Here is an 8,298-nt window from a genome sequence, read left to right on the forward strand (position 1 = left end):
GAAAAAAGAAAAGTAATTTTCAATATGACAGAGGGGGGAGGAGGCTTTTTAGAGTTAGGGTCTTTTTACTGGCTGGTATCGAGGCGTCCACATCGCTCTCACCCCGCCTGGGGGGGGGCGAAACCCTCATAAGAGCTAAGTTGAAAAGCTCTTGTTCTTAGCTGGGAAATTAATTAGATGAACTTAAATTATACAACCTGCATCATGAAGCTCGGATCAAAGAACTCGACTTTAAACAAGTGTAAAATGATTTATGAATAATTATTTTGTTTGGTTTTTACAAAAATGAACAAGAGTTTTTCTTTGTTTCTCGATTGCCGGTCTGAATGAAGATACAGTTTATTTCAGGTATGCCCTGACGCCAGATGATGAAGGAGACAGACTGGATCCAGCACGAAGCCAGAGTGACGGCTGAAGTGGACGATGTTGCCACACAGGGTCATGCACATTTCACATGGCCTGAGCAGCAGAGATATTTTCCAGTGACCAGTGAGAGTCCTGTCACGCTTGAGGGGTCCACAACTAGACAAGTTAGAATGTAGCCCTGCTGGGTTGCACCTATGGTCCTGCGAGCCGGGAGCGATGAACACGATCAGAAGTACATCACAAGTATGCTCCCATGAACCAGGATAGCGACGGATGCGGCCCGGCCCTCAGTATCATGACTTTCCACATCAGATATCGAAAGCTGACATGTCAACATCAAATAACAAGATAGCACCATGTGGATATCCCCAAAGAGAAACGGTCCCGAACAATCTTACTAGAATCCCATTTACCCCTATTAGAAATAATAGGAAACGTTTGGAACAATGGTTGCAGGAGCACTTCAAATCAATTGCATTCAATATCTGTCCCTATCAACCATTACAAGTGATATCAGGGAGACCACTGGATATAACATTCTCCCCAGGAGCGAAACCATCAGCTATGCACACACCCGTTCCTATCTCTCATCATTTGAAAAAGAAGGTGAAGGAGTATTTAGATAGGGATGTTTTATTGGGCATCATCGAGCCTGTACCAGCAGGCATGCCTATGCACTTCTGATGTTTGAGGATAGCAGTTGCACCAAAGAAGGACGGATCACCAAGAAGGATGGTGGACCTACAAAATTGAATGTTGCAATGATGAAGCCTGAGAGGCAACCATATTCATAAGAGAGTGGGGCCATTATCGGTACCTAAGAGTAGCCCAAGGTTTCCATGCCTCTCGTGATGGGTACACTAACCAGTTCAACATTACGGTAGACATACCCCAAAAGACTCGTTGCATTGATTTTCAAACAATACCGAGCCAAAACTATTTTGTTGTTTTTAACGCTTTTAGTAAAATGTTATTAAAAGCGTTAAAAACAACAAAATGGTTTTGGCTCGGTATTGTTTGAAAATCAAATTTGAAAAACTTGAAAATAATTTTTTGTTGTTTTTAACGTTTTTACTACAATGTACTAAAAGCGTTAATAACAGCAAAAAACAAAAAAATGTACTTTATACATGCGTTTCTGTTATCATGGTATTTATAAGTTCTTACTAGTACTTAAGGTAGAATTGTGTTTTTTAGTGGTCAAAATAAAATATATATATATATATATATAAAACAAAGAAAAGGTACTTGTGCACTTATGCTACCATGCTGAAATAATAACGTTATTATTTAGAAACCCATTCTTAACATGGGGAGGTAAAGGTGTTTTTTTTAACTATTCTGTACTTTCACCTAACAATTAAATGAAAAAAAGATATTGTGAAACTTGAATTTAACTTGAAGATACTATTTGAAAAAATATCACGGTAACATAAGTGTGTAAACACCCAAATAAATGTTACCAAAGGCAAGATAAGTTACTCTTCTACATAGTTGGATAAATTTTAAGTGTATTTATTTAATGTAAAATGTTTGTTTATTTCGACAATTAGTGTCAAGCGTTACACAAGCACAAGAATAATATAACCACGTGGTATCTCATGTCTTTGAAATCTCAACAATGGCTTAAAAATATACAAAATACTGTTAGAAACCCAACCAATAAATGTGACATTTATTGGGTGGGTTTCTAATAGTATTTTGTATATTTTTTTCATTTTTAACTCATTGTCAAGACCATTTTTTCGAATCTGTAAAACAAAACCGTTTTTTTTTTTTAATTGAGGATAGGCGGTTCGATAAAGAATTTCATTGTGATGCATTTTGTAAATTTTTACCTTGTTTCCGCCTTAACATTTTTCTTTAAAATGACTATCTTTTAAGGTTTTTGGGTATGCTGAAAACGAATATCACATTTAAATTTTCTGCAAATAAGTAGCTTTCCGGATATTAAGCAATGTCATTTCTTATGTTATTGCTGGTGGCCATCTTGGTACGTGTGTTTGCACATAGTTTCTCGGGGTTGCGTTTGCGCGCTCCAAGATGGCCACCAATGATAACATAAGAAATAACATTACTTAATATCCAGAAAACTACTTATTTTCAGGAAATTTAAATGCGATATTCGTTTTCAGCATACTCTAAAACCTATAAAAGTAATCATTTTAAATGTTAAGGTGGAAACAAGGTAAAAAAATTACCGTTTTATTTCTTTGTTTACATAGTTGAATTTTCAGTAAAACAACAGAATAAAAATGACGAAAATTACCATCGACTGGTGAATACATAGTTGTTGTTATCAGGATTCCTGGTATCCTGGTTATGTAGAGTACAATTTATAGTTGCATCTCAGAAAATAGGGGTATATTTTGGGCCAGATAGAGAGGCTTTACAAAATTAAAAATTGGACTGGTCCCAAAATGCATAAGTTCTGGTTGACTATGGGAATTTCCATCTTTTACAGAAATCCAAAATCTATATGAAAAATCTTCATCGATTTATTTCTGAGATTAATTCATATCAACTCAATTTTTTTTTTCTTTGAGAGGAGTAGTAAATACCGGCCATAAATGCTCTTTAGGCATTCAATAGCTACACCCAGATTAAGCTCTCCTTTGGTGAGGAGGCAGGAAAATACCTACTCTTAATAAAGCTTTATTTAAATACCAATATAATACTTAGTTTTGTTTATGAATAGACACTCGCTGTATGATACCATGCGCCAGTTTTAAAAAAAGTGAAATTTTTACATCTGAATTTATAATTCATGGCTTATTGTAAAAAGATACATCAGATTTGATTGCCATAATCAGAAAGAACACACAATTTTACATAAGTGTGCCAAGTTTCATGGGAATAGCTTGAGAAATAAATAAATGGTGGCAAAATTACTGAATTTCTTGAAATGTTGAGGTCCATAATTTAGCCCACTTTTTCTAAAGAAAAATGTCCACAGAAAATCCTAAATTTTGGCACTTAAAATTCTCATAACTTTTGAACAACTGATGGTATTTGCATAATTCAAACGGTTTTTAGCATCTTTTATATAGCTCTTTTCATGCAAATTGATAAAATAACAATTATCTAAAAAGAAAAATTAACTTGTAATGCTAATTGAATCTGCTTTCTGGAACACCCATTGCAGCAGAAATGGAATTGTCTTTAATCCCGATAAGTTTCAATTTGCAGGCGACAAAGTCAAATTTGTCAGCTTTTAAAAACTGCTGACAGCGTAAAGCCAACTAAAAAAATGACTGAAGTCATTTTCAACTTCCCGACACCGATGAACATCACTGATGTCAGATCATGGTTTGGACTTGTTAGCCAGATATTGTACACATTTTCACAGGCCGATATCATGTCCCACTTTCAAGAATTGTTGCACACAAAGAACTGCAAATTCTATTGGGATGCTACCCTAAATGAAATTTTTGAAAAGTCAAAAAAAAAATCATTGTTCGGAAAATCAAGGAGGAGTCAAAACATTCAACAGGATAATTTGCCTCTCAATGGACTATAGTAAGATTGTCATTGGGTATTTTCTGTTTCAGAAACACTGCTAATGCCCAATGGCATTAGGACCTAATTGTGGTAAGGACCACTGGAAAATGATTTTGGCTGGATCCTGGTTCACGAAGGATGCAGAATCTTGCTACTTCCCCATAGAGGGAGAAGGTCTGGTATTGATATATGGATTAGAGTCTTATAGGATGTTTGTTTTTGTGGTGACCAGATTTATTGGTTACAGTGGACCACTAGCCACTGGTAAAAATACTCTAAGATCAAGGCATGAAAAACAAAAAAAAACTTCATTTGTTTTCTTTCAAAAAACGGTCATTAATGTACAGGTTCTTGGAAAACTTAGCGCTATATCAGACTTCACCATCAAGATATAGCAGATTAAAGACCACCGATACTACTCAGCAGATCAAGTCAATCACAGCCATGTACACGCATGGTCCCAAATTTCAAGCTATAACTTGGGATAGAATCATAGCAGCTACTACGGCCACTGATGAAGAATGCCGAACGTTAGTGACAAGATGGGTTCCCTAGGTCATAAGATGAACTGCCACTAAAAGTCCCGCAATTTTAATCAATGACAGACCAACTATATTGTCTGGAAGGGGTACCCATAAAAAGGGATAAAATTCTCATACCAAAGCAACTTAGAGCTGAAATACTAAAGGCACTGCACTCCACCCATCAAGGGGTAAATAGGATGTTGGCTCATTAGCCAACGATTATTTTGGCCCGGTCTAGACTCTAATGTCCGAAAAACAAGTGCACAATGTTGAAAATGCAATTTGATCGCTCTGTCCCAACCAAGAAAACCACTAATGCCACCCTCAAACCTAGAATTACCATTTCAAAAGACTGTCATGGACCTGCTGGATATACATGGGAAGAGTTACATGGTATACGCGGAGCGATACACTGGCTGGATTGATGTTGTCCCACTACCATCAGGGAAGGCTGTATGCAATGCATTGAGGGGTTGGTTCTGCACGTCTAGTACACCAGAGGAGATATCATCCGACAAAGGACCACCATTCGACTCACTGGAATATAAATCGTTCCTAGGAGACTGAGGCGTAAAGAGACGTATATCATCCGCACATTATCCTAAAAGTAATAGCCAAGCTGAACTGGCCTTAAAAACAGCCCAAAGAATGCTCATGGATTGCATTGATGGCTACAACAACCTACGCTAGTGATGACTTTTAGGAACATGCCTTACTAGGATCTCGGATTATCACCAGTCGAAATGTTATATGGTCAAACAATAAGGGATCACTTTCCTATATTTTGTGAGAAACACTGGATTCAGAAACCAAAGAATTGAGAGAAAAAAAGAATTGAGAGAAACCAAAGAATTGAGAGAAACCAAAGAATTGAGAGAAACCAAAGAATTGAGAGAAAGGGTGATGGCAAAAAAGCATGTGCTTTAGCACATGCCAAAAAACAGTACAACATGCACAGCCGTCCACTCCAATAGCTTCAGGTCAGCAAATCTGTTCAGGTGCTGAATCAGAAGCGACCATATTCATCATCATCATGACGGACAAAAATGGGGAGAGTTGTCAAAACCATGGGTAAAAGGCAATAGCGGATATGATTGGAAGGAAGAGGCAGGATCACACTACCCAATCGATGTTTCCTCAAAAAATCTAATCTATCATGGATACGCCTATTATTCACACAACTACCCCCTCAACCACCTCCTCAAGGCCAAGAAGGGAAGACAGCATCTCCCCTCATGACATACACGGGCCAAGATCACAGTGTAGTATCTGTTCTGGTGCTAAATCCTGGGACAATTTTTGTTTTTGTTCCTATTCAGAGTGGTCCTTTTAGGGAGCTGGATTTTCCCCACATTAAAAACTGACCGTGTGTCTAACTCTGCTCTCGTGTGGAGGCAAAAAAATAGGTACACAAGATGATGGATGTGGAAAAGATGGATGATGATGTAATGATGGGAGACGACATATCCCACACAGATATGGAGGTGGATAACCAAGACTTGATCAGGCATAAACAAACGAGTCTGATCTCGCAACGCAGTATGAGAATAACACGACCACCAAGACCATTATTCCCACAAATGTGAGGACCAAACAACTACACAGAACTTTCCTGACAAGTGACCACAAAACACAGGTATTGTGATTATAAGGGGGGGGGCGGGCATGTACAGAATTGGGGATGACCAATGAGACAGGTTGGAAAAAAGTGAAACATTGGTGGCCGTCCAGTGTTACAAATACAGTGCTGGTCTCAGACTCTGGAGACATTACACTTTAGATGTGCAACCAGATCAATATCCTTCATCAATATTCAACCAGTTTGACATACAACCAATTCAATATTTTTACCTTGTAACCTCTACCTGATGGTTGGTTGCTTTCTCTGATTGGCACTCAGCAGTATTAATGTTAAGTTGACCTCATCGATCATTTAGAATCTTGATTGTTTTGTCATCACCTTTTATTTTTAGTACAAGAAAAAGTGATGTTAAAATCTTTTCTTGTTACCTTTTCACCTTTGTCTAGCTACATCACCTTTTCTTGTTCGTACAAGAAAAGGTGACGTCATTTCATTTTAATTCACCAATATTTGTCAACTCGGCAAAACTAATAAAAAAATGCTCTTTTGTTGAAAGAACAAAGCTCATGTTGGATTTATTAATAGTTAATAAAAATATACGTTCACAAAAGTTGAATTTGGTTTAACATTTCTTGTGTGAGTAGAAATTGAAAGATAAGTTTCTAATCTCAATCTCTCAAGTCAATTAAATAAAATTTTAGGCTGATACAAATTGTGTGAGAGAGCAAGAATAAATGGATTTAATAAACAATTCCAATTTAATTGTCCCAATTCTTTATTGCATCTCAGGTCTTCTGTTTCATCTATGAGAAAACAGTGGTATATGTGGATGATTCCAACCACTTTTCCATAGTATTTTGCTTGACATGTGTCAGGAATGCTTATTTTCTCTTATTCCCCGAAACAATCGTATTTTCCATTCACCAAGTTGACAATAACCATTTTAAACATCTGTTGGTAAGATCAAATGCTCACCTTAGATTTAGCCAAGATCACACATTCTTTTCACACGTCAACAAGCAGGTGCTTTCTTCACAATCAGAATTTTCATGAGAAAACATAGATTCCTAAAAATATATATTGTATCATTGTATTTTTCTATTCTAATCCCCTTCAAATTAGAAACATAATTTTACATTTCCATGAATGAAATGTGACCTTCACATTTGACTGCCAGAATTATTACAAAACGTCAAGGGTACACTTTTTTTTGTTCCACAAGCGAGCAGTTCTAGAAAAGAAGCTTTGTTCATGATATTTACATTTAGGTACAAAGAGGAAGGGAAACTGTTGATGCTGGTTGTAGCTAGACAAGCGTGTTTTTGTGAAAGTTTGGCAAACAGGGGACCAATGTCTCTTGTGGGGGGAAAGAAGATGCACAGAAAAGGGCATTTACTGCCAGATTTTCAAACCGGTTTTCAACTCTGCCAAAGCAGGATATGCTACTCTGTGCAGCTCCTACCCAGATGCATTCCATTTTAGAACCAATATGGTTCTTATACAGATAGAGGATTGCGTCAGGAATTAGATACCTTCTGGTGCGATAGAATCATGTAACTATTTTACCAGCAACTTTGGCAACTGATTTGATCTTCCATAGCAAGTGCTTGTCTAAGCTCCAACCTCTGGTTCCCCCCCCCTCGCCAATCTTTCACGAAAAACACCCGTCTAGCTGAAACTACTGTCAATAATTTTCCCCACTCTTTATCTGTGCCTAAATCAAAACATAGATTCCATGAACAAAGCTTCTTTCCTAGAAGTGCACGCCTGTGGAACTCTTTCCCGTTTGCCTGTTTCCCACCTGACTACAACTTGGATGTCTTCCAGTCCAACATAAACAAATTCCTGATAAACTGCCCCCTTAAGTAAGACGCTTTATCAAATCACCATTACTAACTATTACTACAATATTATCCCATTGATTACTGTACACGCATTAACCCTTATCCCCAAGTGGCCTCCGGGCCTTGATAAGTGGTGACTACCACATAAAAAAAAAGGTCATGTTTAAGGTTGGAGGGGAGAGAGAGAGACCTTGGTCATTGTTGGCCTTTGGAGTGTTGCCATAAATGTTAGTGTCATCTGCATATATGTCGATAAATCAACTGCATATATGGCAATAAATCAACTGCATATATGTCGATAAATCAACTGCATATATGTCGATAAATCAACTGCATATATGTCGATAAATCAACTGCATATATGTCAATAAATCATCTGCATATATGTCGATAAATCAAATGTGATTTGGGAAATCATTGATGAAAATAAGGAAGAGAGTTGAGCTGAGGATTGATCCTTTCACTTTCAACAAGAAACAAA

This window comes from Euprymna scolopes, chromosome 25 (genome assembly GCF_053919585.1).
Source record: "Euprymna scolopes isolate OS-2025 chromosome 25, ASM5391958v1, whole genome shotgun sequence".
NCBI lineage: Eukaryota > Metazoa > Mollusca > Cephalopoda > Sepiida > Sepiolidae > Euprymna > Euprymna scolopes.